This window comes from Anastrepha obliqua, chromosome 1, assembly GCF_027943255.1.
Source record: "Anastrepha obliqua isolate idAnaObli1 chromosome 1, idAnaObli1_1.0, whole genome shotgun sequence".
Lineage (NCBI taxonomy): Eukaryota > Metazoa > Arthropoda > Insecta > Diptera > Tephritidae > Anastrepha > Anastrepha obliqua.
Window position 1 is genome coordinate 137,482,189 of NC_072892.1, and position 26,349 is coordinate 137,508,537.

The window sequence follows — 26,349 nt, forward strand, 5'->3', positions numbered from 1 at the left end:
CTCCAGAGGGTCATAACTGCTGACGAATCGTGGGTTTATGGTTATGACGTAGGAACCAAAGCTCAATCATCTCAATGGAAGCTGCCGCACGAACAAACACCGAAAAAACCGCGCCAAGTTCGGTCGAATGTAAAAGTTTTGCTTACCGTTTTCTTCGATTGCAGGGGCGTTGAGCATCATGAGTTCTTGCCACAGGGTAAAACAGTCAATAAGGAATATTACCTGCAAGTTATGCGCAAATTGCGCGAAGAAATGCGTCAAAAACGCCCAGATTTGTGGGAGAACAAAAATTGGCTCATGCTTCACGATAACGCCCCTGCTCATACATCGTTGCTTGTGCGTTACTTTTTGGCCAAAAACAACACACTAATGATGCCACAGCCACCGTATTCCCCAGATTTGGCCCCCTGTGACTTTCTCTTGTTCCCGAAACTGAAGAGGCCCATGAAAGGACGACGCTACGCTACGATAAAGACGGCATCGAAAGAGGAGCTGAAGTGCTTCGAAGATTGGAAAAATCGTTGGCACAAGTGCATAATATCTCATGGGGACTACTTTGAAGGGGACAAAATAGATATTAATGAATAAATAAATTATTTTTGAAAAAAACACAAAATTCGCGATACTTTTTGAACACACTTCGTACCTCGATACTAGCGAGACAATTTTTTTCACGCGGTGTTCAAGGAAATGAAATTGCTGATGAATTGGACAACTGCAGATCAGCGGTTATTCCACAGGGATCAGGAGCCAATAATCGGAATCAGTTCTGCAGGTATTATGAATTAGATCAGCGATTATGTATGCAATTTATGTACATAAGGAGCAATGGTTCAGTCTAGAACGCTGCAGAACAGCAAAGTGTTTTGTGACAAGCCCGAATAGAAAACCATCGAACTTGCTTCATAAACTTGGTAGAAAAGACAATCGGTTGATATTCGGTATTATTACAGCACACAATCCGTGGGGTCAGCATATGACCTTTTGAGGGTCCGATTTACCTGTCTTGCTTGGAGGAAGCCAATAACACTGAACATTTTCTCTGTGAGTGTCCTGCATTTACTGAAGCAAGGCTGCGTGTAAAATTCGTTCTCTTAAACTGGAGGATATTTTCAGGCTTACCAAAGAATATGGAAAAATCTCACAGGTCTAACTACCTCTATTTCTCTATTCCATCCTTATCTTTTCCTTCTGTTGCTTCTTTCCTTTCCTCCTTGACTATCTATTCTTTCACGTTTTTTATTTAATTAATTTTTTTTTATTTAATTAATATAATAAAAACAAATAAAATTGCATTTCTATCAGTACAAGACTATTTTAATTTGTATGAAAAAAAACGTCAGTACTTGCGGCAACCTCGAAACTTGCACCAAGCCCCGTTTTCATTACGTGCAATAATCGAGCTTCTACTGTATAGTAATATTTTTAGTAAGTATATGTATATATTTATTATATTGAATATGCTATTTAATATTAGAAAAATACTTAAAATAATTAAAAATTAAAAATATATAGATTTCGTAATCCTAGCAAAAGATGCACAATCGTTAGCAGAATATTCTTCTCATACGTTTTTCCGTATGTATATGTAAATATCTATGAATATGTGTGCAACTTTACAAGAGTGTGACACGCACGTGCAACATGACAACATCTCATTAATTTAACACTTTTCGCTATCATCTGCAGTTATGAAATGGCACTGCGTGCTGCGGCCACTTACCATTTGCCACTTGCCGCGACCTCATCAACGCAATCACCAGCAGCATCAACAGCAGCAACATTAGCGTTATATAATCTCACTCGTGTCTTATTCGCATTGGAATATTTTTCTTCATTTATGCAGCACCTGAACTTAACCTGCCACACACATACACACTTAACCCGTTGACGTGTGAATGCGTTGATATGCCGTAAGAGATGCTCCTCAAAACTTCAAATGCCTATTACTTGCAGACACTTTGCTTATACCCGTACGCTCATATTGCAACAGCAACTCAACGATAGTGTAATCGCTCAACTTAGCGTCATGCAACATGCAGCAATTTGTGCCGCCATAGCACACACATACAACATTTACAACAATAAATATCAGCATACATACAAACATGCGCTGCGCTAGCATAAATATTTCAGATGATTGATGTTCTCAAGGAATAGTGCTAAGTTGCTAAGAGATTATTGCAACATTAGAACGGTACTGATATTGCCACAATTTAGCTGTATGCCACATTCGAAGCGAGGTAGCCTTTCTCATTTATTCCGTGTGTTGATTGGATATCAATTGGCAAATTCCACGAAAGATGAAAATCAGTGGGTTGCCAAGAGAAAATATATCTGCAATTGATGTACTGTAGGAATTTCCAGAAGGGAAGTAAAAGGGAGTAGAGGGAAGTTATTGCGGCTGAAGGGATAGTGTGTTTGAAAAATTATTTTTACCTTTTTAGAATTAATTCAGCTCAGAAAATAACGTCCAGAAGTTTTAGAGTTTAGCAATAGCATTAGGATGGGAAAAGCCAAGAATTTGACCGAAAAGCTATCAAAAAAATGTCACTATTCCTGAAAATAGAAGCTAATGGAAGCTGAATTTGTGTGCCACTACATTCGACACGACCCGTGTTTTAAATGCACTGTTTGCATGCAACACCAAATGATAGAAAAGAGTTTTCCTAATAGCTGACGTTTCTCGGCAGGAGATTGCAAAACTTCGAGTGTATTTCAGCCATGAAAAAGATTCTCATAAAAACAATCTGCCATTCGGAGACGGCATAAAACTGTAGGTCCCTCCATTTGAGGAAAAACAGTAAGACGCTCATCACAAGTAGGAAGAAGAGCGCGGCCAAATTCTCACCAAGCGACTATAAGCGGTCACATAGGACAGACAATGAGAATTATTTATCATTTATGTGCCTAAATTACGATATATCTGCAAAAACAACATACAAAAGGTAACTCGAGAAATTCTTTACTTGACAAAAACGGATTTAATATAGCATTCTTCTTCTTCTTGATAAGCGTGATAACAACTCATGCGATTTTGGCCGAGCTGGCGCTGCTTTCACGTGCTAACCGGCGCTAGTTGGAAACACCAGGGGAAGCCAAGTCCTTCTCCACCTGATCTTTCCAATGTAGAGCAGGCCTTTGTCTCCCTCAGCTACCACCAACTGGTACCCCATCGAATACTTTCAGAGCCAAAGCGTTTGTTTCCATTCGGACGCATGACTCAGCTAACGCAGCCGCTGGATCTTTATTCGCTGCGCTATGTCTATGTCGTCGTAAAGCTCATACAGCATTGCCTAGAACACTCGCGGCCGCCAACATGCAAAGGTTCAATCAATAATCTTCCTCTCGAACACTCCAAGGGACACTGCGTTAGATATTGTCATCGTCCAAGCTTCTGTGCCAGTCTCATTAAGACCAACCACCATGGATTTGCCCAACTATTTCGATGTCCCACTTATATAGCGTTTGAATATTATTTTTATACTGGTCGATCGGTATTTTTATACTGGTACTTTTCGATAGTAGATAATTCCCAGCAAAACCTTCTTGTTGATCAATTCGTGTGGCATCTAAGTATCGATTGAACTTCTTCTGGAAACCAGTCTTATGTAAATAGGTATTTCTTATGAGGAGGAGGTATCAAGAGAGTTTACCCCGTCAGTGTTGGGCTTTAACTCGAACTAAATCTCTTATCATCCACGTAAAAATCCCTTCTCGGAACTACTCTTAAGTAAATCGTCGGCGGTTTGAATACTAGGCTCTACGTCAGTTAATCGTTACGTGCAGTCTGTCAAAGTTGCATTTAGTTTAATCTTCAAGCAATTTTGTGCATTTCAGAAAGAGATCCCTCCATGAAGCATACAAAAAGCCTTGCATCGGACTCTTCATGACTACTGGGCATAAATGCAACTCGCGTAGTCTAAAGTGGATTATTGAAGTGAATTGGAGCAGCGATTATGTACACAATTTATATAAAGAGCGATGATCCAGTCTAGAACGCTGCAGAACTGCAAAATGTTTTGCGACACTGGAGGATATTCTCAGATTTACCAAATGATCTGGAAAATTCTCACTGGACTAGCTATCTCTGTCTCGGTCTCTGTCTCTATTCTTTTCTATCTCTTTCTCTCTGTCTCTTTTCTATTCTATCTCTTTCTCTCAGTCTCTATTCCATTCTATCTCTTTCTCTCTGTCTCTGGCTCTATTCTATTCTATCTTTTTCTCTGTCTCTATTCTATTTTATTTCTTTCTCTCTGTCATTCTCTCCTCTTTGACCTTGACTATGAACTCTTTTACTTTCCAGAGCTTCGAATACAATATGCTTTTTAGCCGGAGTGTTTTAGGAGTTATTGTTCTCTCGGTTGTTCCTGGCCCGCCTTTTTCAAATTTCATTTCTTTCCGACGCTCCTGCCATTTTTGTAAAAATTTAAGCTTCTATTTTTCTATAGGTGCTGCTACGTTAGTGCTGCACTCCTTCTGCACCGCCAGAAATTTCCTGAAAATGAATCATAGACAATTGAATAAGTACACCCATGCTAGTTCGTGTCGACGTTTTTTATTAAATATTCGACGAATGGTATACCAGAATGGAACCGTCCTTAACATCGTAAATTTGTTTAACCAGTTGTTACGACTTTTTATCTAGGACTTAGAGGTACTGAAAAATGTATCGAAGTGTCTCTTTTTTTCTCTCTCTGTAACACTGTAACACACAGATAGCTTCACCAAACTCAAACCCCTGCTCTAGGTCTTTCCGAAGTGTCACATTCAAAATTTCGTTTAGTAAGATCCGTTGCAATGCCCATACCGTGAGATATGGCTCATGTGGCGGTAAATGGTCAGAAGTTTTTCTTCATAGTAAATGATCTATAAAACCAAAATAGGTTACGGCCAATGGATTTATGGATTTAGGTTTATAATGGAACTGGTAGTAAAACGTAACACGCATTTATCCAAAAATACCAGTATAGTATGTCTTCTTTACTGTCAAAATTGTGAGCAAGATTCCTGTGCAAAAAATAACTAATTTTTAAATGTAAATTCTTTTCTTAGAACAACGCAAACGAGCCAGAGAAAATATTGTTTAAAAATATAAACTTATTTCAAGCATTATTTCACAATTTTCCACATCACTTGAAAACATTTCGACTGCCTCTGTTAGCGGATATGAAATGTAAAGATATGCATTTGCCACGCGAGAGCTTTCAGCTGCTTTAATTGGAATACATATTTGTGGCAATGAACGTGAAAAATTGAAAATGAACAGTGCATACCAGCGGTATTTGTTTATATACCGATATACATACATATATGACACTGTAGTAACCCCTGTAGGGAAAAGCCGAATTAGTGTGGAAATGTTCTAGTTCAGGTACTGGGATCTAATAGGAGAAGTCGCACTAGGTCGTGATTGACCAGTAGTAAAATGATCAACTTGTCTGCAAATTAGGTGGGTAAGAAAATTTAGGGCTAGCACCAATACATGGCGATGATTAGAAGATTATAGTCGTATATGTCTAACCGAGCCTAACGAATAAAGGCAGCCATTAATTAATATAGATATACTTACACGATATATTTATCATTTTGTAAGCAGTCTCAAATCAATGAGATTGGAATGAATGGCTAACTCAGTTTAAGTTTTAAAACGTCTAAAGGCGACCCCCCTGCAAAAGCTTTTGTTTGCGGTACACTCACGCAGGCATCATCTCAGTATTGTAGCAAATGTACAAAAATCACCAGAAAAGCTAATAACACGGCGGCCACCGTAGCCGAATGGGTTGGTGCATGACTGCCATTCGGGAGTGCGGAGATTCAAATCTTCGTACATGAAATAGCAAAACGAAGAAGTTTTTTTACTAGCGGTCGCCGGTCGGCAGGCAATGGCGAACCTCCGAGCATATTTCTGCCTTGAAAAAGCTCTTCATAAAGCCGTTCAGAGTAGGCTTAAAACTGTAGGTCCCTCCATTTGTGGAACAACATCAAGACGCACACCACAAATAGGAGAAGGAGCTCGGCCAAACAGCTAACAAAAGTGTCTGGGCCAATTATTTAACTTGCTAACCGAAGACGAATTTTTGAATAAAAAATATTCAGGGCACCACATTCAGAAATTTAAAAATTGGATGTTCAGTTTTACTAGCGTCGATGAACCAGAAATGCAATTCAAATAAAGGGCTTCAATCGAATAAAGTACAATTTTTCCAAAAAAGGACCAACCCCACATAAAAAATAAGTCCGAAATTTAACTAGCATAGTTGTATTTATGTATGCTGCTAACAAAATTATATATTTAATAATTTATTTTAAATTATAAAAATGCTTGTTGCCGTGTTCTAAAGGCTGATCAATTTATAGGTATCGAATTTTAAATTCAAAAACTACGAAAATTCAAATTGATTCGACAATCTTTACTATTTCTTTTTTTTTTTTTGTTTTTTTGTTGGCCGCAACTGCGCCGTCACTCGGTCATCTGTGAACATCAATTTTCAATGACTCGCTGGAGGGAGTTTAGTAAATTTGGCTTCTAATACCTCAATCGAAGCCTGTTTATCCACAAAGCATTTAGACTTTACATATCTCCACAAATAAAAGTCCAAAGGTGTGATATCACACGGTCTTGTTGGTTAATCCACTGGCTAATCCATCTTTCAGCCCATATGCGGCACCAAACGGTTGTTTTTAATGGATTGTTCTTGACTTGGTGTCGCTCTTTAGCCCAAAAACGGCAACTTGGCTTATTAACGCAGCAATTAAAATATAGCCAAAAATAGGTCTCATCGCTAAACACCATAAGTCAGCCTGAACGCGCGATCAACACTTTTCAAAGAGCGTCGATTTTCGTAATTCAATTGTACGATTTGTAAACGTTGGGAGGTCTCAGTTTTTCCATGATGAAGTGTCAATGAGTAGTGAAAAAATTGGGTTTTTAGGTTGACAGTAGTCACGCGTGATCTTTCAGAAATACCCTACTGGGAAAAGTATCTTCAAAGTCTTCACCCTTTAGATTGAGGGAAACTGTCAGACTCCTTTGATAAACAAAGCGGCGTACGCCAAGGACGTATCCTATCACCTGTGCTGTTTTTGCTGGTTATTGAAGATGGCTTAGAGGCGGCCCTACTTCCGCATTACAACAAAGGTTTAAGGGGTCCCGGCGGTCTAAAGCTCGAAAATTTTGGGCATTTTTAGGATTTTTTTTTACAATAAAAAAAATTAGAAACGATGTTTAACTTTGTTTTAACTTATTTTACATACAAAATGAAAAATAATATTTTTTTATTATTTTAATAATTTTAAAAATGGCGCTGAAGTTGGCCCTCTCGAAAAATTGGACCTGGACGGTGTTGTGCATTTTGGCTCTTCTATTTATCTGAAACACAAAAACCAAAAATAAAAAGAATAAAAAAAATTTGACCAAATGACGATGTTTTGAATTAGACACTCTAAAAATCAGAGTTTTTATCAGTTTTTAATAAAAAAAAAATACGAAATAATTCAAATAATAAGATGATTCTAGTACGGGCGATAGCCATTGATGTTTCGAACAACATATTAAAATTTCAGACGATTCGGTTGAACAGTTTTTTTTGAATATTTGTTTGACAACTCCAGGCGAAAAAAGTCGTTTCGAGATAAATGAGCTTAAAGTTGGAGGTCCAGGAGCGAGCGGCAACAGTAAATAATAATATTTCGGATGCTCCAGTGGAAAGTGTTCAGCAATTTCCATCGTGGTAGCAGCTCTTGGTGGGATGGATGAAGAAGTCAAATCTGGCATTGGAAAGGCAAGAAGCGCTCTCTTCTGTGTTGCGCAATAACAACCTTAACGCTCACACTAAATTGAGGTTTTTAAAATCCATACCCATAGCAGTTTTGTTTTACGGTTGCCGCACATAAAATGTGAGCAAATCCATCACTTCTATCCTCCACGTTTTCTTAAATCTCCGCCTGTGGAACATTTTCCGTACTTTTTGGCCCAACACAATAGCGAATTCTGATTTGATAAAAAAGGTTAAAAAGAGGCCATGGTAGGTCAATGGAAATTTGGAGGCGGACAGTCGAAAAGGAGGCTAGAAGCATTGGGAAGAGCTGGAGCGAATAAAAGTACATTGCCAAAACTCGAACAAGATGGCGTGCAGGCGTGGCTGATGGCTACTGGTTCACAAGGAATTGAGGACCAGAAGAAAGAAAAGAAGAAGTAAATGTTCCTAAAGTAAATACCTTCAGTTTCTTTCCTTTATTAGTTTTCTTAAAGAAATTGTTTTAATTTTTAAAGGATTAACTTACAGCGTAAGTATGAATTTTTAAGAAGAAGTTTCATTTCATTTAAAGAAAAACAAATTCTGTGGACACGTCGCATTCGAAATGAAATATTTTAAAACGTTTTTTGTTTTTTGTTTTGTTGTGTAGTTTAGCTGGTCAAAAATTGGTGATTTTAAAATTTTTCTCAAATTTTTAGCCCAATTTTTTTTTCGGTAATGAACTGGTATTTTCTTAATGCATAGCCAGAATTGACATTTCGTGCAACATCGACGAATATACCACTTGCTTACATGGAAGAAAGATATATCACGGGAATAGTTGAGCTGAAAAGCAAGTTGATGTTCTTCCAGTTCACAACAAGTATTTTTGCCTACAGGGAACTGTGTGTGCTTGTTAGCAGGCTCCTCGTTGCGGCAAATTAGCTCGGTGTGAATTGGCGGAAACTAGGTGACGATGGTGGCAAACTGCCATATGATTCTGCGATTCTGCAACAATGTATTGCACACAAACTGAAAGACATCTGTACATGAAAAGCGGCAAATATTTCAGTGCAAATTTTTGAAATGACTTTGACCGCTAAACAGAGTGCATTTCTTACTCGTACAGTGTGTGGCATTTACAAACATACAAACATATAAATTAATGTTAATAGTGCAACAGTAACAGCAAAAAAATAAAAACACTAACAGAGCACGAAAAATGATTTCAGCACTTTTCTTTACATTTTATTATAAATAGCTAAATTGCACTATCGCATGAACCATCTACACACAAACGTTACAATTAACCAGAGCTCGGACCGAAACGGGCTTGATAGACACACACGCATTTAGGCTAAATTAAGTTAAAGCGAAGGCAAATCAACTTGAAATATTTACGAAACTATTTGTGAGGCTATATTCACGTCCTCTTTGCTCCTCAAATCCATAGATCGTCACTGGCAGATAATAGCCAGAAAGTTAGAAAAGTTTTCACGGAAAAAATGGTATCCGACCCTGTCTTAAGCAAGGATGTGGCATTACGGAAGCCCTGGCCGTAAGGCTTTTGGCGTAATATCGATTCCTAAGCAGTAACCGGCAGTGATGTCAGATAGATTACCTGTGCTTTCCCTCTCTAACCTAAATGATGGATATATATATAGATAAATAAACAGGTAATCAGATAGAATAGATAGAAAACCCTACGGAATGATTTATAGTCATTTAAACCTTAAAACGCACTTGCATAGAACATGATGTGAAGAAGCCATCGAGTATCCGGTTTGGCACGAATAATGTCAAACAACGGTGGTATAGTACCGTGGTTATCTCGGTCCGTTTGTTTGCGGCAGATGCATTGAACACAATGTCTACTTCAGAAAACTAATAGTCATAAATCGGTTACGCGCTTTGAGGACTGTTTACGGCTTCTGACGTAAGTAAGTCGATTGTTTTGTTTTTTCGATATTTCGAAAGTTTAGTATCTTAAGAGTATACTGTGAAATTTTCTTGCGGAAATTCCCAATATTATAGCTTCGACAGCCCATTAACTAGGTAGGAAGCGGTCCGCGCGCTCCTGTACCTCAAACTTTAAACTCATTTATCTCGAAACGACTTTTTTCTACCTGGTGTTGTCAAACAAAGAAAAGTATTCGACCGAATCGTCTGAAATTTTTATATGTTGTTCACAACATCAATGGCTATCGCCTGTACTAGAATCATATTATTATTTCATTTATTTCGTTTTTTTTTATTAATCAACTGAAAAAACCCCTATTTTTAGAGCGCCAAATTCAAAACCACGCCAATTTGTCAAATGTGTTTCTTTATTCTAGCACGGCACTTAGCTACAGCCATACTGTTTAATAATTTTTTGGTTTTTGTGTTTCAGATAAATAGAAGTGCCAAAATTGACAGCACCGTCCAGGTCCAAATTTTTGGGAGGGTCAATGGCCGCCGTAGCCGAATGGGTTGGTGCGTGACTACCATTCGGAATTCACAGAGAGAACGTTGGTTCGAATCTCGGTGAAACACCAAGATTAAGAAAAGCATTTTTCTAATAGCGGTCGCCCCTCGAAAGGCAATGGCAAACCTCCGAGTGTATTTCTGCCATGAAAAAGCTCCTCATAAAAAATATCTGCCGTTCGGAATCGGCTTAAAACTGTTGGTCCCTCCATTTGTGGAACAACATTTAGACGCACACCACAAATAGGAGGAGGAGCTCGACCAAACACCCAAAAAGGGTGTACGCGCCAATTATATTTATATATATATAACAGAAAAATCTTGAAGATGTTATCTGAGCAGTATCCAATGTTTTTGTCACCTCAAGACGATCTGATACCCATAGTTTCATTTGGACGGAAATTTTATGTCAGATTTCCATTGCGTGAGCAATGAAGCAATCCAGAATGCATTCAGGGAGGTTTGACGGATATTTTCTTTACTGATGGGTCCAAGAATGAAATAGGGTCTGGAGCCGGATGGTAGTTAAATGATAGTAATAAGTATCACTATGTTTTGGGGGAAATGGCAACTGTTTTCCAAACGGAAGTTTTTCTCATCCTGAAAGTAGCCGAATGGATAATCGAGAGAAGATGGAGCGGGAAACAGATTGGAGTTTTCAGTGACAGTCAGGCTGCAGGCCCTGAAGAACGCGAAGCAAACCTCAAAGAATGTAAGAAGAAGCTTAATTCTGTCACAAGACAAAACAGGCATGTACTTATATGGATTCCAGGACACTCCCGTGGATCAGCAGTTACCCCACAGGGGCCAGAGCCAATAATCGGAATCAGTTCCGCAGGAATCATGAAGTGGATCAGCGATTATGTAGGCAATCTACATAAAGAGCAATGGTCCGGTCTAGAACACTGCAGAACTGCAATGTGTTTTGTGACAAATCCGAACAGAAAACTGTCAAACTTTCTACTAAAACTTGGTAGGAAAGACATTCGGTTAATGGTCGGTATTATTACAGTACACAATCCGTGGCGTCAACATATGACCACCATTGATAACCCAATGTGCGTGTTGTGCTTGGAGAAGGCGGATAACACTGAGCACTTTCTCTGTGAGTCTCCCTGCACGGCTACGAGTTTTGGGTTCCGATGTCGGGAGAATGAGTAATATTCATTCTAAATCATCATCTAAAACTGGAGGATATTTACAGATTTTCCAAAGAATCTGGAAAATTCTCAGAGGACTAACTATCTCCATTCTTTGTCTCTATTCTTTCCTATCCCCTTCTCTGATACTTTTCTCCTATCTACCTTGACTATCTACCCTGTTTCCAGAGCTCTAAATACAGTGAGCTTTTTAGCCTGAGTGGTTTAGGAGCCGCCAAGTCTCTTGGTGATTTCAAAATTCGAACATTTTTGGGTCATCGTGAAGCACCTTGTCGGACCACAATACAGAAATTGGTGAAAAAATTCGAGCTGCTGAGACAAGTTAGTGATGTGAAGAATAAACCCGTGCACGTCGCTCAAGAACAGCCGAAAATAGCCGTCGCATTGTAGCCGAAAGTGTTGAAGAAAACCCAGGCTTGTCCATTCCTCGTCGTTCTTTAGAATAAGGCCTTCCACAAACGTCATGACACCGTATTTTGCATAAAGATTCGAGTCTTAAGGCTTATAAAGTCCAGTTAACACAAGAACTCAAGCCAACCGATCATCAACAACGTTGTGTCTTTGCTGATTGGGTCCTTGAAATGCATGAAAATGATCCGGAATTCCATCGAAAAATCATCTTGAGTGATGAGGCCCAAAATTGTCGGATTTGGGTCTCAGAAAATCCAAGAGTTATTGTTGAAAAGCCTCTCTATCCTCAACGTGTGACTGTTTAGTGCAGTTTATGGTCCCGCGGAGTCATTGGACCTTACTTTTTCGAAAATGAATTGTCTGGTATTGATGTGGCGCTACGTGCCACACAAGCAACGAAACCATTGATCTTTTACCTCTCTAACACCTCTTATTGAAAAGCCCTTTTGTAGCATGGCCTTTAGTTTTATAAAAGAAATGACGATATGTTTGGTATAAATTAATAGTGGTTAGGGCAAGTAGTTTTGTACGTTGAACGCTATTCTGTGGTCCACAGTTGCTCATCACGTCACGGGTTTACGAAAATTAGAAATAAAGTGCACAAGTTTGTGCGTAAGTTTGTATGTGAACGAAGTCTTTTGTTTCTGTTAATAGCGAGTCCAGTAGCGAACACCACAAGAGAGATGAGAACACCGCGCTCTGAGGGATTTTCTACACCTCTGTCATAATACAAAGGGCAGTTTCTTGCCGCGGTCTGCAATCTTGTAGATCTAGAGTCAATGCTCGCGTTGTCAAAAGCTGAATATACGGAAATACTCCCATTGTGTACTCAACTGCGTCCAGCCTCTCTTTGATTTTTGTTACTAGGTCATGTTCTAAACGAGAATTATCCTTAATTTGGAGAGTAAGGAGTAAAACAGCTCAGGCTTACTTTAGATGCAAAAATTGAAAGCGCAACCTTATGCTTCAAATAAGAGTAGAAACGAAGTCTTCCAAATATATCTGAAAAAATTTCATGCTCAACTAAAATATTACGCAAAAATAAGTTCCTATGCGAGTACTCTATGCTTTTAGAATTAAATACAAAATTTTTAATTCAATATTCTTCTGCTTCTTAATTAGCGATTTTGGCCCAATTTAACGAAGCGCGCCAATCGTTTCTTTCACGTGCTAACCGGCGCCAGTTGGACACACCAAGTCAAGCCAAGTCCTTCTCCACCTGATCTTTCCAACACAGAGAAGGCTTTCATCTTCTTCTGCTACCCCCCAGCTGGTACCGCATCGAATACTCTCAGAGCCGGAGCGCTTGTATCCATTCGGACGACATGACCCAGCCAACGTAGCCGCTAGATCTTTATTCGCTACGCTATGTCTATGTCGTCGTAAAGCTCATACAGCTCATCGTTCCATCGCATGCGATATTCGCCGTTGCAACGTGCAAAGGTCCAAAAATCTTACGCAGAATCTTTCTCTCGAACACTGCAAGCGTCGCATCATCGGATGTTGTCATCTTCTAACCTTCCTCGCCATACGTTAGGACGGGCATGATGAGAGCCTTGTAGAGTGTTAATTTTGTTCGTCGATAGAGGACTTTACTACTCATTTGTCTACTTAGTCCAAAGTAGCACTTGTTGGCAAGAGAGATTTTACGTTGGATTTCAAGGCTGACATTGTTATCGGTGTTAATGCTGGTTCCTAAGTATACGAAGTCTTTTACAACCTCGAAATCATAACTGTCAACAGTGACGTGTGCGCCGACTGTTTGTGTGATGACAGGAGGTACTTCGTTTTGTCCTCGTTCATCACCAGACCCATTCGCTTTGCCTCTTTATCCGGTGTGGAGAAGGCAGAACTAACAGCTCGGTTGTTAAGGACGATGATGTCAATAGCATCGGTATACACCAACAATTGTACAATCTTATAAAAAATTGTGCTTTAGCAATTAAGTTTTGCGGCTCGCACAATCATGTTAAAGAGATTGCACGACAGCGAGTCACCCTGTCTAAAATCTCGTTTGGTATCAAACGACTTGGATAGGCCCTTACAGACCTCGTGGCACATGGGTAACTTCCTTTCGTACTGTCGAATGCAGTTTTGAAGTCGACGAAAAGATGGTGGGTGTCGATTCCCTTTCATAGGTTCCCTTTCCAAGATTTGACGTATTGTGAATATTTAGTCGATTGTGGATTTTCCATGCCTAAAGCCACACTGATAAGGTTCAATCAGTCGGTTGATGTTGGACTTCCGTCTTTCACTCAATACACCCGCTAGAACCTTATAGGCGATATTTAGAAGACTAATTCCACGGTAATTGGCACAGATCGCAGGATCACCCTTCTTATGGATTGGGCAGCGCACTTTCAATATTGGTTTCATAAATTAATCTAGCCAATAAAATAAAACAAACAGAAATTAAGTGAAAATTATACAAAACGCACTTATACTTATAAAAGCATGCACAAATACCTTCTGGTTCTTCAATTTCAAATTCCTTTCTATTTATAAATAGTCTTCGTGAAAAACAATCGCTTCAAGTCAAATATGATAAGAAGCTTCACAGGAATATTAAAATTATGCATCATAAAGTGTGTTAGCTATTAATCAGCAACAAATGATTAATTGCCACTGCATGCATACACACATACATACGCACATCTTTCACTGCATATTAACTTAGGCAAGATAACAGCATCTCAAACTCATGCTCGCACACTGTACAAATATATAAAACAAATATGAATGCTTGCATACAGATGTGTTTCAGCATACACACATACATACACACTTACATACTTACATACTTACATACATACATACATATATTTTAGATACTTACATACTCGTATACACATGAGAGCCGATATACGCGAACCCTGCAGGGAATTTGATTTCAAACTGGTGCCCTTCCAGGCATTTCGTAACCCTGGCAAGAGAGATGAGATCGTACACACTGCATGTCCTAAGTGATTAACTGCTCTCTTAGACTAGGAATTCAGTGAAAATGTACATTCCTATAAACATCGAAACAACAATTTTTTGGGGAAGTTGGGCTTCCAGTGAATAAACTAGCGCTTCGTTTCAGTACAAGAAATAAAAACTCACAGTCCATCACATATTATTCTATTTTCCAACTATTTTGAGTAATTTTCAATGGATTTCAGTCGAAACATTTCTGCGAGGCTCAAAAGTACGAATTTTGACACACATTAACATTTTTCTGGCGAAGCAAAAAAGCAACTCTAATGCTACCGAAGGTTATGGCTAATCTGAATTGTTTACCGCAGCGAGGGGTAATGCATTTTAAAGGGAAGTCTTCCGTATTTTACAAACCATCATTTAAAATCCAATATCGGTCCAGAGTTTTGACGTTACCACACAAGTGTGGTGACCTAATGCCAGTTTTATATGGACTCCGAAGGGCAGATGGATTTTTATGAGAAACTTTTTCGTGATGAAAATATACACGGAGGTTTGCCATTGCCTGCCAAGGAGTGACCGCTAATAGAAAAAATGCTTTCTGCGCTACAAAAAAACCATAGACACGGAGTGCACTCGCTCACTATTGGAATGTAAAGGGTGATCACTTTAAAGATATCGTATTTTAAATTGAAATAAAACCACGAAAATTCAAATTTATTGGGCAAGCTTGATTATTTTTGTGTATAACCATGCATGACATTTATTCTTCAAAGATAATCGTTTTCAATTGTTGGCCGCAACTGCGCCGTAATTCGGCCATCCGTAAACACCAATTTTGAATGACTCGCTGGTGGACTTCGGTGGGTATCTTGTGAATAACTTCAGTTATGTTGGCTCCAATGCCTCAATCGAAGTTGGTTTATCCACAAAGCATTTAGACTTAACAAACCTCCACAAATAAAAGTCCAAAGGTGTGATATTACACGATCTTGGTGGTCTTGGTCCGAGACGAGAGTTAAATTCCTTACCGAGGCGGGACGCAGTAAATCCATTATTTTACGGGCTGTATGACAAGAAGCGCCGTTCTGTTGGAACCAAATGTTGTGGAGATCACGCACTTCATTCTGCGACATCACGGCATTAAGCAGTTGTTTATCATGGCGCGATAGCGTTCGCCATTCACTTTTGCTTACATTGGCGCATTCACTGTTACGTTGCCACCAGTGTCGTCTTTGCAGAAATATGGGCCGATGATCCCCAGAGCCATAGCCCGCACAAAATGGTTGTTTTTAATGGATGTAATGACGACATAGACATAGCGCAGCGAATAAAGATCCAGCGGCTACGTTGGCTGGGTCATGTCGTCCGAATGGATACAAACGCTCCGGCTTTGAAAGTATTCGATGCGGTACCAGCTGGTGGTAGCAGAAGAAGAGGGCGGCCTCCTCTGCGTTGGAAAGATCAGGTGGAGAAGGACTTGGCTTCACTTGGTGTGTCCAACTGGCGCCGGTTAGCACGAGAAAGAAACGACTGGCGCGCTTTGTTGAACTCGGCCAAAATCGCGTAAGCGGTTATAGCGCCAATTAAGAAGAAGAGAATGGCTTTCTTGAATGGCTTCGGGTCGCTCTTCAGCCCAAATATGGCAATTTTGCTTATTGGCGTAGCCATTAAACCAAGCGTGGGCCTCATCGCTGAACAAAATTCGGATATTCGGCGAGTTTTTCAAGTGTCCAACGACTGAAATTATCACGCTTTGGAAGATCAGCCGACTTCAAATCTCGGACTTGCGCATTTTATATGCTTTAAAACCAAGTTCTTTGTAAGTAAAATCGCCCAAGTAGTGCCCTAAGATAGGCCAAGTTGTGGAGATCGGCGCCGAATGGATTCTTCCTGCGCTTCAGCAATACTCTCATTTACAGCCGTTATATTATTTTTACTTCGCGTTGTACGTGGTCTAATCGGTCGAGTATTATCCAATAATGTAAAATTATTCTCAAATAGCCGATGGTTTGCCGAATAGTGCGTTCGGTAGGCCGGTTATGTACACCATAAATTGGTCTGAGCGCGCGGTAGAAACTTTTCGCAGAGCGTCCATTTTCGTAATAAAATTGTACAGTTTGTAAGCGTTGTTGAGTCTTAGGTCTTTCCATCATGAAATTTCAATGAATACTGAAAAAAAGTATGTCTTTAGTAGTAGTCACTTGTGATCTGTCAAAAACACCCGTATTGGAAAATATACCTCCAATCTGATCACCCTTTATTTAAACGACCACATTACAATAAGGTCTGGTCGGATTAATGACTAACGGCTAAGCCCCGCACTATGCCAGGTGACTGCCTTCGCGGAGAATGCAAAAACCTTTCTCTGACTTTTTTTTCATATAAGAATCTATACCGCATCAGCTAAATTTACATTAACCTATCACTTTTTCCAGTTCAACCTTCTCTACAGGGTGGGCGTATGAATTTTTCAGTAAATATTATACCGTTAATTTGTATGGAATTGACTAAGTAATGTTTTGAATCTTCCGGCAGTCATTCTGATAAGCGTAAGCGCATTTGTCTTTACCATTTGCCATTTCCAATCATACAAAACATTAATCGCCATCACCAGGAGGGCTGGAGCTGGGGACGGGGACGGGGCCGGGGCCGGGTGACCGCGCCATAAAAGTCAAAAAAGGCATATTTACACGAACAATGCTCATAAAAATGCACAGCAATAAAAGTCTACAACAAATGCAAGTTGAAGTTGCTTCAGCTATTTGCGTTTTTGTTTACTCTTTACTGCCACCATTTATTGCTACTCATAAGCTTGACTCTGATTTGGTTTAAATTTCAATAAAGGATATTCGTTACAACATTCGTTTCCCAGCAATAAATGGTGATAAAGAGTTGTGTTTGTTTGTAATTTGTGTGGTTGTTGTTGTTGTTGTATTGCTGTTGTTGTGTTGCTGACTGTATACCGTAATTTTATCACTTGCTATTTGGCCATGTGCAAGACGATTTGAAGCCTAGTTAATGACCTTTTCGTGGCTCACGTTACCTAATGGAGGGACCACATTTGTGGCAATGTGGCTAATGAGTTGCGCTAATGTTATGTAACGGCATTGTATCGTTTAAAAGTAAATTATAGCGTATGCAACATGTTGCATGGTGGTATGGTGGCTAATTTTATATGTACGCATATATAGGAGAGGAATATTTCCGGATTTCATTTATCCCGGAAATTTCGGCAGCTTATTTTCTAATTCCGAGATCCCGGGAGTGTGCCGAAATAATTTTTTTTTTATTTGAATCCCTCATCGAGGAAGATGCAGGGACAGGTGTCTGCGGAACAGGACAAAAGTACTCGGAAAAGTAATCTTAACAGATTCAATGGATTTATATGGAGTTAAATAAAAATAATTTCAGAATTCAGACACAGAACTTCTAACTGGGCATTGCAGGTTGGGAATATACTCCAAACCAACATGCAGATTCTCGTACCCAGTTAACTTTTAACTCTCCACTATTTTTTGTTTTTTATAAAAGATAGTACCAAGTACAATAAAAACCATATAACGAAAAACTCAAAAATTTGTAAAAAAATTTAAACATTTCATCAGGCTTTCAATATTCATAATTTCAGTCCGGCATTCGAAGTTGAACCAACTTCAGACCACTCACGCAGCTGATGGATGGATATCAGCTGTCTGTTTGTTGGCTAATGAGAGACCAGAGTATTGTTTAGAAGTGGGCGGAAGCATTTTGCCGAGAGTAAACACGAAAAAAGAAAGACAGTAATGCATTTCTAACGTAATGGCGTGATTGCAGCACAACCAGCGATTTTTCGTGAGCTCGAGCACCTTAAAGTAAATAAATTTTTTGTTCATCGCACCATTTCTAGTTACAATGATACTAGTAGCAACGCGAAACGTCATGGAGGTGCTCATCAAAAGACTGCAACCTCACGTGAAATGGTTGAAAAAGTGAAGAAGTGACTTGAGCGAAATCCCCGAAGAAGTACCAATCAAATGGCGAAAGAACTGAAAATATCTGTCCATAGCATCCACCGCATACTGTGAAATGATCACAAAGTCAAGCCTTACCGGATCCAAAAGGCGCATGGTCTCACACCAAAGCAGAAACAAATCAGACTTGAGAGAGTGATGGACTTGTTTCGCTTAGCCGAAATTTTTTTTGAAGTGAAAACTTCTTTAGAATCGTTGGGAGTGATTTGAGGAAAAGTGAAACGAAAAAAGCGACCAACTTGGCTACGAAGCGTTATATTATATGTTGATATAAAAGTAGCGACGAAATAAATAAAAATAACTTTTATTTTTTCTTGTGATTTGAACCAAGGATTTTGGATCGGAAGCTCACATTGCTAGTCGCTCGGCTACCGCGCCATGCTGTCGTCGCTGGCCTAAAAGTTATTTAGTTACGAAGCGTTATATTATATGTTGATATAAATAATTTTTGTGAGCGTGTAATTCTCAAAAGTTTTATTAGGTTTATTATTTAAAATGTATTGACTAGGTAGTGTGGTTATCAGCTTAACATCTGATAGATCCTCCATCGGAGGACAACAAATGTGAAACTGATTTTTGGAAATGGGCGGAGTGTTTTAGGGGCTTGCTCCTTCTCTGCCACGGGTTGACCCGGTATTGCAGTACCGCCGGGATTTCGGCTTTGAATAAATACAAGAAAAAATATACTAATACATTTAGCTTTGGTGGGAAGAGCCATAAATTTTTATATGAATACATGTAGACGAAAATGGAATTTTTTTTTTGAAATTTGCATTGTAGGACATTTCTGATTATTTATTGAACAGTTTTTTGGTTTAGATACTGAAAGTCAGTTTAAGTGAATCGGTATAAATATTTCGTACATTAATTTTTGTGAGCGTGTAAATTCTCAAAAGGTTTATTAGAAAATCTATTGAAGTAGGTAGTGTGGTATCTGTTCCTATCAGCTTAACATCTGATAGATCCTCCATCGAAGGACAACAAATGTTAAACTAATTTTTGGAAATGCGCGGAGTGTTTTATGGGCTTGCTCCGCCTCTGCCACGGGTTGACCCGGTATTGCAGTACCGCCGGGATTTCAGCCTTGAATAAATACAAGAAAAAATATACTAATACATTTAGCTTTGGTGGGAAGAGCCATAAATTTTTATATGAATACATGTAGACGAAAATGGAATTTTTTTTTTTGAAATTTGCATTGTAAGACATTTCTGATTATTTATTGAAAACAGTTTTTTGGCTTTTCTATTTTTGGTTTAGATACTGAAAGTCAGTTTAAGTGAATCGGTATAAATATTTCGTACATTAATTTTTGAAGTGAAAACTTCTTTAGAATCGTTGGGAGTGATTTGGGAAAAAGTGAAACGAATTACATATAAACGTAGCGACGAACTAAATAACTTTTAGGCCAACACCGACAGTATGGCGCGATTGCTGAGCGGCTAGCAATGTGAGCTTCCGATCCAAAATTCTTGGTTCGAATCACAAGAAATAAAATTTTTTTTTTTTTTGAAATTTGCATTGTAGGACATTTCTGATTATTTATTGAAAACAGTTTTTTGGATTTCAGCCTTGAATAAATACAAGAAAAAATATACTAATACATTTAGCTTTGGTGGGAAGAGACATAAATTATAAAAATTATATGAATACAAGTAGACGAAAATGGAAGAAATTTGTAAGTCTGTTTCTTCGGTCCGTTTGGGTATTTTTTTTGACAACATCGAAACCAAAGCATTTGTATCATATTTTATCTATCATAAGCCACTCGTATCATTTGTTGAAATTGAAAACATTGAGGATGAATAATGATAAAATGAAGAAAATAAAATATGAACTTTATAGCAATATTATAATGATCCTATAATTATCCCCCTCCTAATGCTGCTTTCGTCTTATTCTCTCTCAGTTTGTTTTACGGAAGGTTTCACTTCTTTCAAGTCTAACCGTTAGACTGGTATTTTTTTTTTAAATTTTCGAACATTGTGCTTTCTGAGAAGAAAATTTTTCAAATTGAGCCATTCTTAAACTCCCAAAACGATAGGATTTATTTGACCGATCATTCATACGAGAATTTGAGTCATCGATTAGTTACCAAGGGGCCGCAACGGCCACAGGTAATGGCTTGGGCCGCTGTAACCGCAGATGAGCGCTCTCCAATCCAATCTCCATCGAGCCTGACATGAATGTAAATGCGAAATATTATCGGGAAAGAATTCTGGAGGTTGCTCGGAAGCCGTAGCCAGTCAAACATTTCGGTGACAGACCATGAACGTTTCAACAGGACTCGGCACCGTCTCACAAAGCTCGAGTGAATCAAGAATGGTGAACCACAATGGGTCTCAAATTCACCAGACACGAATCCGATGGATTATTCTCTTTGGGCCATTTTGGATAGCAAAGTCCGAGCTAAAAGACTCACCAGTCTCGACGCGCTGAAACAAGCCATTGTCCGCGAGTGGGCCAAAATACCTGCAAGTCACATTCGGGTAGCTTGCGATTCGTTTCGGGACCATCTCAAGGCCATAATCAAGGCAAAAGGTGGTCATATCGAGCAGGAGTAAATTGATTCTTAATTTTGTATTATTTTCGTACATTTTGTACTTTAAATTGAATAAATGTAATTTTCTAAAATAAATTTACGACCATTTTAATTGATTACACTTCGAGTGCCGGACCCTATAGATTAGATTTGTGAGGGGTTGAACTAGTCCAAGCACTCAGTCACGAAGACAGGATAGATACAATATGGATGGTAAGAAAAATTGGTTTGAAGTCACTCTAGCAAACGCCGGAGAGCTACAGAGAAAATGCTTCGCAGTGTTCTTAGGCATAGACATGCAGCAATACAAAAAAGAAAAACAAAAACCAAAAAGTACCAAAAACATTTGCGATGTTTACCCAAGTGCCTTAGATGTTGTTGGTAAATGTCAAGAGTAGTTTTCTAAGCTCAAAAAATCTTTTTCTTTTTTTTTAATCGATGATAAAACTCACACACATGCAGTTTTTCAATCTGGAAAATAAAAAGCGTTTATATTTACGTTAATATTCTGACAAAGAAGTATCGGGGATTGTTCATTAAAACGCAAAATAAATGTTTAACCATCAAAATTTATTTTGTCGCCTTCCAAATAAGCTCCATTCGAAGCAACGATTAGACCAGTCATCAAAGCATCTTTTAAACGCGTTTAAAGAGATTTTCTTCAGCTCAATCAGCGAATTCTTCTTAATGGCCTCTAACGACTCAAAGCGGCGTCCGCGTAGTGGCAATTTAAGTTTTGGGAAAAAGAAAATGTCACAGGGGCTAAATCCGGTGCATACGGTGGTTGTCGAGTTTTTGCTCCAAAAGGTGTTCACAATATAAGACTTGTCAGACGGTGCCCTATCATGGTGCAAAATCCATGAGTTTTCTTTCCACAAATTGGACACACACATTCTCTCTCAAAGTCGCATAACTTCCAAATAATTTTCTTCATTTACCGTAGAACCATTTGGAATAAATTCGGAGTGCACAACACCAGGATAATCAAAGAAAAGTGTAGCATGAGTAGCAAAACTTTCACTTTTGACCGACTTTGATGTGGTTTTTTGGGGTTTGGCTCATGTGGATAGCGCCATTCAGCCGCCTGTTGACTGGGTTGCATGATAAACTCATATACCCTCGTCTGATCACCTGTAATGATGCTGGGTAAACGTTGGATCCGAAATCACTTGCTCAAGCATGTCTTCAGCCACCTTTTTCCGATGAATTTTTTGCAAGAAATTCAACTCTCTTTGAACGAGTCGAGCTGCCATGCATCTCTTTAAATGAGCAATTCCCGACATTTTTTTGGCAGAATGTATTATTTCTTTTTTAAACTTATACGCATTTTTAAATAATATTTTTTCTACAATAATTTCATTTAATTCTCTGAATTTCGTCTCCAATTGTCGACTTTCCCCCAAACTATTATAACTTTCAGTTTTCTGCGCAAATATATATATGTATGCATGTATGTATGTACGTACGTACTTAGGAGTATAAAAACCGTTGCTTTATATTGCTTCACCACGAATGCTTCCTGCACCGGCCAATGCATCCTGTATAACTAACTGTCTGTTACTTTCTCATAAATTATGCAATCACCTGGTATAGATGTTACACCTTCTTACCCACCAACACTCCCATCGGTAATTTCATAAGCAAAGAAAGTTGTTGCTTTTTGTTATTGCCAGGCTGGTTAGAATGAAAGTCACTCGAGTGGCGGCTGGTCAATGAGTTAACAAAGCAAATCATTCAAGCTCGTTTGCAGAGCGGCTTAAACAGTTATAAAGGAGTGTGCATGTGTGTGTGTGCTGGTAAAACTAAAACATTCCCACTCACACCCATTGGCATAACGCGTCCGCCGGATTTACCAATAAATTCTGACACCGCATCAGTGGCAGCAAATCGAAAGACTGCGTGTTGAACAGTAAGTTGCCCTTTTGTGCATTCACTTAGAAAAAGATATAAGCTCCCAGCGTTGGAAAAGTACGTGCTTCACCCGGTTTAGCGACTCTGCCAACACACAACAGATTATACACAAAGAGAAATTACGTTCATTAATCAAGAACGCCGGACAACACGGAAAAGGCGTTGTTGCATCAGTGCCGTTGCAACAAATTTTCCGTTCACACTTGCAAGAATAGCAAGCAGGCGCACATTGTGGGACCAGCTGCCACAAGCACTGCTCCACTAATAGCCAAGGCCCCGCCATGGTCATAATCAACACTGCACCCGCTGGCAAGTCATATTGAAGGAAGTCGTAAGTGCTCAGCGCGCAAATTGCATTTTAAAAAGGGCATTAGAAAACGATACGAAATTTGTCATTTTTTATTTACCAACCAACCGACCGCGCGTCCGTTTGCAGACAATCAGGTACCAAGTAAGGCGTTGGGCTATATAAACTTGCTCAGCTGAAAATACGCATGGAGAAATGCTGAGAATATTACTGCTGCCTACCTGCTAGACATGTTGACTGGTTGGCGGAGCTTGTGATTACAGGCATTCCAATTAGGCGCAACTAATTCGAATCAATTTGCATGCGAACGTGCTGAAGTAGCGCTCTTCGATGAACGATTGGCACTCAAACTACTTGGAAGCTATTTTTCATAAGAGAATTGCCAAAAAAAAAAACAATAATTGCTTATTAAGCAATGTGGGAGCTGGATCGCAATAAGGTATCCCAGGAAGATGTCGGTGGTGTTTCATCCTTTCTGCCGAAACACCTGCATTTAAGGCATACATCCATCAGCAAACTACCAAAGTTCTGCTTGCAAAGCTTGAATTCAGCTGTTTCAGCTTAAACTTTAAACGTTTAAAATTAAAATTTAAAGAGTTTAAAGTCCGTTTTCCTTTATTTACAGTTCACAAAGTTTCAAGTAAGCAACCTTTAATCCATTTGTACTATAAAAAAAAGCAACCCTTCGCGTACCCCTCTGCTATGGGTTTGGCCAAGCTAATCCTCCTATTTATGATGTGTACCTTCATGTTTTTCCGCAAATGCACGGACCTACAGTTCCATGTCGCGGAAAAGGTTCTTTATGAGGAGCTTTTTCATGGCAGAACTCTGAGAGGCGACTGCTATTAAAAAAATTTTTTTTTTTTATGCTCATGCACGGAGATTGAAACCTACGCACTCCCGAGTCACGCACCAACGCATTCAGCTGCGGCGTCTGTACTATAGTCGCTTATATACAGTTAGAATTTTTAAGAAACCGATTATATTTTTTATTTTATAATATTATTTCGAAGCGGCAGCGCGTTTTTCTCAAAACGTTGTTTTCAAAGTCGGTGACCAAGATTACTCGAAATCAGCTAAGCCAGTTAGTCTCAAATTTTAACACGAGCTTATTAAATGTATTTTTTTGTAATTAATCGAAGATGTTTTCTCACCGATAAATATTTTTTTTTATAAACAATTTAATACCGAAATTTGGGTCAAAAATCTACTTTTTTTTCTGAGAAACCGCCATTTTGTCAAAAAAAAAAATTTATTTTGCGTATTCCTTCAATGAATTACTAGATTTAACATTACTTTAACGAAATCTGTTTGGTTTTTTAATTTCAGAGGATCCAGTTGAGAGATATAGTGGTCACCGCAAAACGTCTTTTTTGAGAGGAGCTCCTGGAGATCAGCTGTAGCTCCTTTCCATATAAATATTTTTACTAATTCTAAGTCTTAAAATACAGTTCAAAGATAACGTAATATGTGTACAAATTTTTAGACCAATAAATTTAAAAGTTTTCTCAGAAAAAATTCTGGAAAATTCGCTTTTTTTCGGCCTTCTAAGTGTATATAATCCCATAAGGCCTTAAGGGGTGAAATCAAATCCTAACTTGCTAAAAATTTAAAAACTAATTTTGTTCATTTCGTCGAAATGATTGTCCGTTTTTCCTGGCAGAGTCTAATTTAAGGTAGGCTCAAGGTCAAACATAGAAAATTTATCGAAAAATGTTAAAAAATTTATGTATGTATACGTTTTTGGGATTGCGGGCTGCACAAATAGACAAGCAATGGATCTCGTAAAGGCCAAAATAAAGCCTTCGTCCACTCAAAATTATTTTTTTGTTTTTATTTAGTAAGCGGCCGCCGTAGCCGAATGGGTTGGTGCGTGACTACTATTCGGAATTCACAGAGGGAACGTAGGTTCGAATCTCGGTGAAACACCAAAATTAAGAAAACACATTTTTCTAATAACGGTCGCTCCTCGGCATGCAATGGCAAACCTCCGAGTGTATTTCTGCCATCAAAAAGCTCCTCATAAAAATATCTGCCGTTCGGAGTCGGCTTGAAACTGTAGGTCGCTCCCTTTGTGGAACAACAGCAAGACGCACACCACAAATAGGAGGAGGAGCTTGGCCAAACACCCAAAAAGGGTGTACGCGCCAAATATGTATATATATTTTATTTAGTAACAACATTATTCAAAACAAGAATTGGATGATTAATTTTGCGCCACCTACAAGTACAGCAAAATATCATTAGAACATTTTTAAAAACCTTGACTGTGTGTTTGTTTGAATGGAATATAGAAAAAATAGATATGTATATTTTCTGAGCAAGTTAAAGATTACTCCTATTCTGAAATGTTTACTCTGCAGTTGGTGCTGGCAGTGCAGTTTAAAAAAAAAAAAAACTCATTGTTCGACCCGTCTGTTATTGAATACAGGCATATTTTGTATAGAAGAAAATACTATTGCAAAAAATTGGCTCGCTGGGAAGCGCTCTGACCGACAATATTAATATTTGCATTGAAAATTTTAGTATTTTCCAGCATAAACTTACATTTAACGAGTTTTTTTTGTTCTTTCTTCAGTGAGTTGAAAAATTCATCTCGCCCAAAAGATGGAATTTGCTCGGGAAAATTTTCGTGTGATGATTTATAACGATTTTCGATGTGGATTAACGAGACAGCAGTGCATTGATCAACTTACTTCGACTACCGACGTTGAAGCATCACACTTAGCGACTGTGAAACGCTGCTACAATGAGTTTTAACGTAGCCGTCGATCTTTGCAGGATCAATTTCGCGAGGGCCGTTCAAAAACGGTGGTTGAGCCAGAAACAATTTATGCTGTGCGTCGTCATGTAACATATCGTGAGATAGAGTTATCATTGGACA

At 38.8% G+C, this 26,349-nt stretch overlaps 2 pseudogenes; both read left to right on the top strand.

Moving 5' to 3' along the window:
* Positions 1 to 19,190: 19,190 nt before the first annotated feature.
* Positions 19,191 to 19,374, top strand: LOC129236548 (U2 spliceosomal RNA; annotated as a pseudogene).
* A 237-nt stretch (positions 19,375 to 19,611) lies between these two features.
* Positions 19,612 to 19,797, top strand: LOC129236499 (U2 spliceosomal RNA; annotated as a pseudogene).
* Positions 19,798 to 26,349: the final 6,552 nt, after the last annotated feature.